This window comes from Triticum dicoccoides, chromosome 5B (genome assembly GCF_002162155.2).
Source record: "Triticum dicoccoides isolate Atlit2015 ecotype Zavitan chromosome 5B, WEW_v2.0, whole genome shotgun sequence".
Lineage (NCBI taxonomy): Eukaryota > Viridiplantae > Streptophyta > Magnoliopsida > Poales > Poaceae > Triticum > Triticum dicoccoides.
In genome coordinates, this window is record NC_041389.1 from 469422079 (window position 1) to 469431694 (window position 9616).

The following is a 9616-nucleotide window of genomic DNA, read 5'->3' on the forward strand; positions in this document are numbered from 1 at the left end:
GGGAGAGTTAATGGGCCACATGGGCCTTAGTGGGAAGAGAGAGGGGCGGCCAAGGTGGGCCGCGCGCCCCCTCTCCCTCTGCTCCGAATTGGACTAGGAGGGGGGGCGGTGCCCCCCTCTTTCCTTCCCCCTCTCCCCCTTCCTTTCCCCCTCCTAGTAGGAGTAGGAAAAGGGGGAGTCCTACTCCTACTAGGAGGAGGACTCCTCCTCCTTGGCGCGCCCCAAGGGGCCGGCTGGCCTCCCCCCTTGCTCCTTTATATACGGGGGCAGGGGGCACCCTAGGACACACAAGTTGATCTACGGATCGTTCCTTAGCCGTGTGCGGTGCCCCCCTCCACCATATTCCACCTCGGTCATATGTCGTGGAGTTTAGGCGAAGCCCTGCGCCGGTAGAACATCATCATTGTCACCACGCCGTCGTGCTGACGGAACTCATCCCCGACGCTTTGCTGGATTGGAGCCCGGGGAACGTCACCGAGCTGAACGTGTGCTGAACACGGAGGTGCCGTACGTTCGGTACTTGGATCGTCGAGTCGTGAAGACGTACGACTACATCAACCGCGTTGTGATAACACTTCCGCTTACGGTCTACGAGGGTACGTGGACAACACTCTCCCCTCTCGTTGCTATGCCATCACCATGATCTTGTGTGTGCGTAGGATTTTTTTTGAAATTACTATGTTCCCCAACAGTGGCATCCGAGTCAGGTTTTATGCGTAGATGCCATATGCACGAGTAGAACACAAGTGAGTTGTGGGCGATACAAGTCATACTGCTTACCAGCATGTCATACTTTGGTTCGGCGGTATTGTGAGATGAAGCGGCCCGGACCGACATTACGCGTACGCTTACGCGAGATTGGTTTCACCGTTGCGAGCACTCGTGCTTAAAGGTGACTGGCGGTTGTCTGTCTCTCTCACTTTAGCTGAATCGAGTGTGGCTACACCCGGTCCTTGCGAAGGTTAAAACAGCACTAACTTGACGAACTATCGTTGTGGTTTTGATGTGTAGGTAAGAACGGTTCTTGCTAAGCCCGTAGCAGCCACGTAAAATTTGCAACAACAAAGTAGAGGACGTCTAACTTGTTTTTGCAGGGCATGTTGTGATGTGATATGGTCAAGACGTGATGCTATATTTTATTGTATGAGATGATCATGTTTTGTAACCGAAGTTATCGGCAACTGGCAGGAGCCATATAGTTGTCGCTTTATTGTATGAAATGCAAACGCCCTGTAATTGCTTTACTTTATCACTAAGCGGTAGCGATAGTCGTAGAAGCAATAGATGGCGTAACGCCAACGATGCTACGATGGAGATCAAGGTGTCGCGCCGGTGACGATGGTGATCACGATGGTGCTTCGAAGATGGAGATCACAAGCACAAGATGATGATGGCCATATCATATCACTTATATTGATTGCATGTGATGTTTATCCTTTATGCATCTTATCTTGCTTTGATTGACGGTAGCATTTTAAGATGATATCTCACTAAAAATTATCAAGAAGTGTTCTCCCTGAATATGCACCGTTGCCAACGTTCGTCGTGCCCAGACACCACGTGATGATCGGGTGTGATAAGCTCTACGTCCATCTACAATAGGTGCAAGCCAGTTTTGCACACGCAGAATATTCAGGTTATACTTGACGAGCCTAGCATATGCAGATATGGCCTCGGAACACAGAGACCGAAAGGTCGAGCGTGAATCATATAGTAGATATGATCAACATAGTGATGTTCACCATTGAAAACTACTCCATCTCACGTGATGATCGGTTATGGTTTAGTTGATTTGGATCACGTAATCACTTAGATGACTAGAGAGATATCTATCTAAGTGGGAGTTCTTAAGTAATATGATTAATTGAACTTAAATTTATCATGAACTTAGTACCTGATAGTGTTTTGCTTGTCTATGTTTGTTGTAGATAGATAGCTCGTGATGTTGTTCCGTTGAATTTTAATGCGTTCCTTGAGAAAGCAAAGTTGAAAGATGATGGTAGCAATTACACGGACTGGGTCCGTAACTTGAGGATTATCCTCATTGCTGCACAGAAGAATTACGTCCTGGAAGCACCGCTAGGTGCCAGGCCTGCTGCAGGTGCAACACCAGATGTTGTGAACGTCTGGCAGAGCAAAGCTGATGACTACTCTATAGTTCAGTGTGCCATGCTTTACGGCTTAGAACCGGGTCTTCAACGACGTTTTGAACGTCATGGAGCATATGAGATGTTCCAGGAGTTGAAGTTAATATTTCAAGCAAATGCCCAGATTGAGAGATATGAAGTCTCCAATAAGTTCTACAGCTGCAAGATGGAGGAGAATAGTTATGTTAGTGAGCATATACTCAAAATGTCTGGGTATAATAATCACTTGATTCAACTGGGAGTTAATCTTCCGGATGATAGCGTCATTGACAGAATTCTCCAATCACTGCCACCAAGCTACAAGAGCTTCGTGATGAACTATAATATGCAAGGGATGAACAAGACAATTCCCGAGCTCTTCGCAATGCTAAAGGCTGCGGAGGTAGAAATCAAGAAGGAGCATCAAGTGTTGATGGTTAACAAGACCACTAGTTTCAAGAAAAAGGGCAAAGGGAAGAAGAAGGGGAACTTCAAGAAGAATAGCAAGCAAGTTGCTGCTCAAGAGAAGAAACCCAAGTCTGGACCTAAGCCTGAAACTGAGTGCTTGTACTGCAAGAGAACTGGTCACTGGAAGCAGAACTGCCCCAAGTATTTGGCGGATAAGAAGGATGGCAAAGTGAACAAAGGTATATGTGATATACATGTTATTGATGTGTACCTAACTAGAGCTCGTAGTAGCACCTGGGTATTTGATACTGGTTCTGTTGCTAATATTTGCAACTCGAAACAGGGACTACGGAATAAGCGAGCACTGGCCAAGGGCGAGGTGACGATGCGCGTGGGAAACGGTTCCAAAGTCGATGTGATCGCGGTCGGCATGCTACCTCTACATCTACCTTCGGGATTAGTCTTAGACCTGAATAATTGTTATTTGGTGCCAGCGTTGAGCATGAACATTATATCTGGATCTTGTTTGATGCGAGACGATTATTCATTTAAATCAGAGAATAATGGTTGTTCTATTTATATGAGTAATATCTTTTATGGTCATGCACCCTTGAAGAGTGGTCTATTTTTATTGAATCTCGATAGTAGTGATACACATATTCATAATGTCCAAGCCAAAAGATGCAGAGTTGATAATGATAGTGCAACTTATTTGTGGCACTGCCGTTTAGGTCATATCGGTGTAAAGCGCATGAAGAAACTCCATACTGATGGACTTTTGGAATCACTTGATTATGAATCACTTGGTACTTGCGAACCGTGCCTCATGGGCAAGATGACTAAAACACCGTTCTCCGGTACTATGGAGAGAGCAACAGATTTGTTGGAAATCATACATACAGATGTATGTGTACCGATGAATATTGAAGCTCGTGGCGGATATCGTTATTTTCTCACCTTCACAGATGATTTGAGCAGATATGGGTATATCTAATTAATGAAACACAAGTCTGAAACATTTGAAAAGTTCAAAGAATTTCAGAGTGAAGTAGAAAATCATCGTAACAAGAAAATTAAGTTTCTACGATCTGATCATGGAGGAGAATATTTGAGTTACGAGTTTGGTTTACATTTGAAACAATGCGGAATAGTTTCGCAACTCACACCACCCGGAGCACCACAACGTAATGGTGTGTCCGAACGTCGTAATCATACTTTACTAGATATGGTGCGATCTATGATGTCTCTTACTAATTTACCGCTATCATTTTGGGGTTATGCTTTAGAGACGGCTGCAATCACATTGAATAGGGCACCATCAAAATCCGTTGAGATGACGCCTTATGAGCTATGGTTTGGCAAGAAACCAAAGTTGTCGTTTCTTAAAGTTTGGGGCTGCGATGCTTATGTGAAGAAACTTCAACCAGATAAGCTCAAACCCAAATCGGAGAAATGTGTCTTCATAGGATACCCAAAAGAGACTGTTGGGTACACCTTCTATCACAGATCCGAAGGCAAGACATTTGTTGCTAAGAATGGATCCTTTCTAGAAAAAGAGTTTCTCTCAAAAGAAGTGAGTGGGAGGAAAGTAGAACTTGATGAGATAACTATGTCTGCTCCCTCATTGGAAAGTAGTTCATCACAGAAATCAGTTCCTGTGACATCTAGACCAATTAGTGAGGAAGATAATGATATTGATCATGAAACTTCAGATCAAGTTTCTACTAAACCTCGTAGGTCTACCAGAATAAAATCTGCACCAGAGTGGTACGGTAATCCTATTCTGGAAGTCATGTTACTTGACCATGATGAACCTACAAACTATGAGGAAGCGATGATGAGCCCAGATTCCGCAAAATGGCTAGAAGCCATGAAATCTGAGATGGGATCCATGTATGAAAACAAAGTATGGACTTTGGTTGACTTGCCCGATGATCGGCAAACCATTGAGAATAAATGGATCTTTAAGAAGAAGACTGACGCTGACAGTAATGTAACTGTCTATAAAGCTTGACTTGTTGCGAAAGGTTTTCGACAAGTTCAAGGGGTTGACTATGATGAGACTTTCTCACCCGTAGCGATGCTTAAGTCTGTCTGAATCATGTTAGCGATTGCCGCATTTTATGATTATGAAATTTGGCAGATGGATATCAAAACCGCATTTCTGAATGGATTTCTGGAAGAAGAGTTGTATATGATGCAACCGGAAGGTTTTGTCGATCCTAAGGGAGCTAACAAAGTGTGCAAGCTCCAGCGATCAATCTATGGTCTGGTGCAAACCTCTCGGAGTTGGAATAAACGCTTTGATAGTGTGATCAAAGCATATGGTTTTATACAGACTTTTGGAGAAGCCTGTATTTACAAGAAAGTGAGTGGGAGCTCTGTAGCATTTCTAATATTATATGTGGATGACATATTGTTGATTGGAAATGATATAGAATTTCTGAATGGCATAAAAGGATACTTGAATAAAAGTTTTTCAATGAAAGACCTCGGTGAAGCTGCTTACATATTGGGCATTAAGATCTATAGAGATAGATCAAGACGCTTGATTGGACTTTCACAATGCACATACCTTGATAAAGTGTTGAAAAAGTTCAATATGGATCAGGCGAAGAAAGGGTTCTTGCCTGTATTACAAGGTATAAAGTTGAGTCAGACTCAATGCCCGACCACTGCATAAGATAGAGAGAAAATGAAAGGAGTTCCCTATGCTTCAGCCATAGGCTCTATCATGTATGCAATGTAGTGTACCAGACCTGATGTGTGCCTTGCTATTAGTTTAGCAGGGAGGTACCAAAGTAATCCAGGAGTGGGTCACTTGACAGCGGTCAAGAACATCCTGAAATACCTGAAAAGGACTAAGGATATGTTTCTCGTATATGGAGGTGACAAAGAGCTAGTCGTAAATGGTTACGTCGATGCAAGCTTTGACACTGATCCGGACGATTCTAAATCGCAAACCGGATACGTATTTTTTTAAACGGTGGAGCTGTAAGTTGGTGCAGTTCTAAACAAAGCGTCGTGGCGGGATCTACATGTGAAGCGGAGTACATAGCTGCTTCGGAAGCAACAAATGAAGGAGTCTGGATGAAGGAGTTCATTTCCGATCTAGGTGTTATACCTAGTGCATCGGGACCAATGAAGATCTTCTGTGACAATACTGGTGCAATTGCCTTGGCAAAGGAATCCAGATTTCACAAGAGGACCAAGCACATCAAGAGACGCTTCAATTCCATTTGGGACCAAGTCCAAGTGGGAGACATAGAGATTTGCAAAATACATACGGATCTGAATGTTGCAGACCCGTTGACTAAGCCTCTCTCACGAGCAAAACATGATCAGCACTAAGACTCCATGGGTGTTAGAATCATTACTATGTAATCTAGATTATTGACTCTAGTGCAAGTGGGAGACTGAAGGAAATATGCCCTAGAGGCAATAATAAAGTTATTATTTATTTCCTCATATCATGATAAATGTTTATTATTCATGCTAGAATTGTATTAACCGGAAACATGATACATGTGTGAATACATAGACAAACATAGTGTCACTAGTATGCCTCTACTTGACTAGCTCATTAATCAAAGATGGTTATGTTTCCTAACCATAGACATGTGTTGTCATTTGATTAATGGGATCACATCATTAGGAGAATGTTGTGATTGACTTGACCCATTCCGTTAGCTTAGCACTTGATCGTTTAGTATGTTGCTATTGCTTTCTTCATGACTTATAAAAAGTTCCTACAACTATGAGATTGTGCAACTCCCGTTTACCGGAGGAACACTTTGTGTGCTACCAAACGTCACAACGTTACTGGGTGATTATAAAGGTGCTCTACAGGTGTCTCCAAAGGTACATGTTGAGTTGGCATAATTCGAGATTAGGTTTTGTCATCCGATTGTCGGAGAGGTATCTCTGGGCCCTCTCGGTAATACTCATCACTTAAGCCTTGCAAGCATTGTAACTAATGAGAGTAAAGAGACTTGCCGGTAACGAGATTGAACTAGGTATTGGATACCGACGATCGAATCTCGGGCAAGTAACATACCGAAGACAAAGGGAACAACGTATGTTGTTATGCAGTTTGACCGATAAAGATCTTCGTAGAATATGTAGGAACCAATATAAACATCCAAGTTCCACTATTGGTTATTGACCGAGAATAGTTCTAGGTCATGTCTACATAGTTCTCGAACCCGTAGGGTCCGCACGCTTAACGTTACGATGACAGTTTTATTATGAGTTTATAATTTTTGATGTACCGAAGTTTGTTTGGAGTCCCGGATGTGATCACGGACATGACGAGGAGTCTCGAAATGGTCGAGACATAAAGATTGATATATTGGACGACTATATTCGGACACCGGAAGTGTTCCGGGTGATTTCGGAGAAAACCGGAGTGCCGGAGGGTTACCAGAACCCCCCCGGGAGAGTTAATGGGCCACATGGGCCTTAGTGGGAAGAGAGAGGGGCAGCCAGGGTGGGCCGCGCGCCCCCTCTCCCTCTGGTCCGAATTGGACTAGGAGGGGGGGCGGCGCCCCCCTCTTTCCTTCCCCCTCTCCCCCTTCCTTTCCCCCTCCTAGTAGGATTAGGAAAAGGGGGAGTCCTACTCCTACTAGGAGGAGAACTCCTCCTCCTTGGCGCGCCCCAAGGGGCCGGCCGGCCTCCCCCCTTGCTCCTTTATATACGGGGGCAGGGGGCACCCTAGGACACACAAGTTGATCTACGGATCGTTCCTTAGCCGTGTGCGGTGCCCCCTCCACCATATTCCACCTCGGTCATATCGTCGCGGAGTTTAGGCGAAGCCCTGCGCCGGTAGAACATCATTATCGTCACCATGCTGTCGTGCTGACGGAACTCATCCCCGACGCTTTGCTGGATTGGAGCCCGGGTAACGTCATCGAGCTGAACGTGTGCTGAACACGGAGGTGCCGTACGTTCGGTACTTGGATCAGTCGAGTCGTGAAGACGTATGACTACATCAACCGCGTTGTGATAACGCTTCCGCTTACGGTCTACGAGGGTACGTGGAAAACACTCTCCCCACTCGTTGCTATGCCATCACCATGATCTTGCATGTGCGTAGGAATTTTTTTGAAATTACTACGTTCCCCAACATGAATAAGCATCCAAAAAACTCAAACGCTCACAACCCGCCGTCGCATCAATGATCTGATCAATACGCGGGAGCGCAAAAGGATCGACCGGCAAGCTTTGTTCAAATTTTTGTAATCCACACACATGTGCCAAGTGCCGTTTTTCTTAAGAACAAGCACCGGATTAGCCAACCACTCAGGGTGAAACACTTCAATGATAAACCCAGCAGCCAACAGCCGGGCTACCTCTTCACCAATTGCCTTGTGTCTTTCCTCGTTGAAGCGACAAAGAAATCGCTTGACCAGTTTAAACTTGGGATCAATATTGAGAGTGTGCTCAGCGAGTTCCCTTGGTACACCTGGCATGTCAGAAGGCTTCCATGCAAAAATGTCCCGGTTCTCACGTATGAACTCGATGAGCGCGCTTTCCTATTTCGGATCAAGATTTGTGCTGATGCTAAACTGCTTGGATGAATCGCCAGGAACAAAGTCAACAAGTTTAGTCTCATCAGCCGGTTTGAAATGTAGGGTTGGGTCATGCTCAGTGGTAGGCTTCTTTAGAGGGGTCATGTGTGTCGGATCAACATTTTCCTTATAAAACTTCAGCTCCTCTGTAGCACAAACCGACTCAGCATAGGCTGCATCACCTTCCTCGCAATCCAAAGCGATTTTACGACTTCCGTGAACCGTAATGGTCCCCTTATGACCCGGCATCTTCAGCTGCAAATAAATATAACAGGGCCTCGCCATGAACTTTGCATAAGTCGGTCGCCCAAACAGTGCATGGTACGGGCTCTGGATCCTCACCACTTCAAAGGTCAATGTCTCAGACCAGGAATCATGTTCATCACCAAACACAACTTCCAAAGCGATCTTACCAACAGGATATGCCGATTTACCTAGTACCACACCATGGAAAATAGTATTGGACGGTTTAAGACTCTTGTCTATCAACCCCATGCGACGGAAGGTCTCATAATACAGAATGTTGATACTGCTCCCTCCATCCATGAGTACCTTGGTGAACTTATAACCTCCCACCTGAGGTGCCACCACCAAAGCCAGGTGACCCGGATTGTCAACCCGGGGCGGATGATCCTCTCTGCTCCATATAATAGGTTGTTCGGACCATCGTAGGTAACGTGGTACCGCCGGTTCAACGGCATTAACAGCCCTCTTGTGAAGCTTCTGATCACGCTTGCACAAACTAGTGGTGAACACATGATACTGCCCACCATTCAACTGCTTTGGGTGACTCTCGTAACCCGACTGCTGCTGATTTCCTTGATTACTCTGCTGGTTATTACCACTTTGGTTGTTCTGATTGCCCTGATTATTCCGAAATCCAGATCTTGAACCGCTGCCACCATGAAAGACCGGGCCTGAACCGCCCGATGGACCCTGATCATACCGGAAAAGATCAGAGTTTTTGAACTCCTTCATAATGTGACAATCTTTCCAGAGATGCGTTGTGGGAACCTCCTTGGTCCCATGCTTTGGGCAGGGCTGATTCAACAAACGCTCCAAATTCATTCCGCCGCCGCGCTTGGGCGGTTTACCCTTACGACGCTGCACATTAGCATTAGCTACAAAATCTGAATCCGCTTTACGCTTACCATTATTCCCATGGCCTCCTTGGTTGTGCTGCTGTCCCTTTGCACCGCTGTTCTTATTTCCCTTCTCCAGTTTCTCCTCATCAGAATCGGGATCCTTGGTATTATCAGAATCGACATACTTGACTAAGGCGGCCATAAGAGTGCCCATGTCATTGCAGTGGCGCTTGAGCCGTCCCAACTTCATCTTCAGTGACTTAAACCGGCAATTACGCTCCAAGGAGATGATTACCGAGCCAGCATTAATACGATCCGATGAATGCAAGACTTCTGAAACCCGGCGCACCCAATGAGTTGTTGACTCATTCTCCCCTTGCACACAGGCGTCAAGATCCACAATGGACATAGGCTGCTTACATGTGTC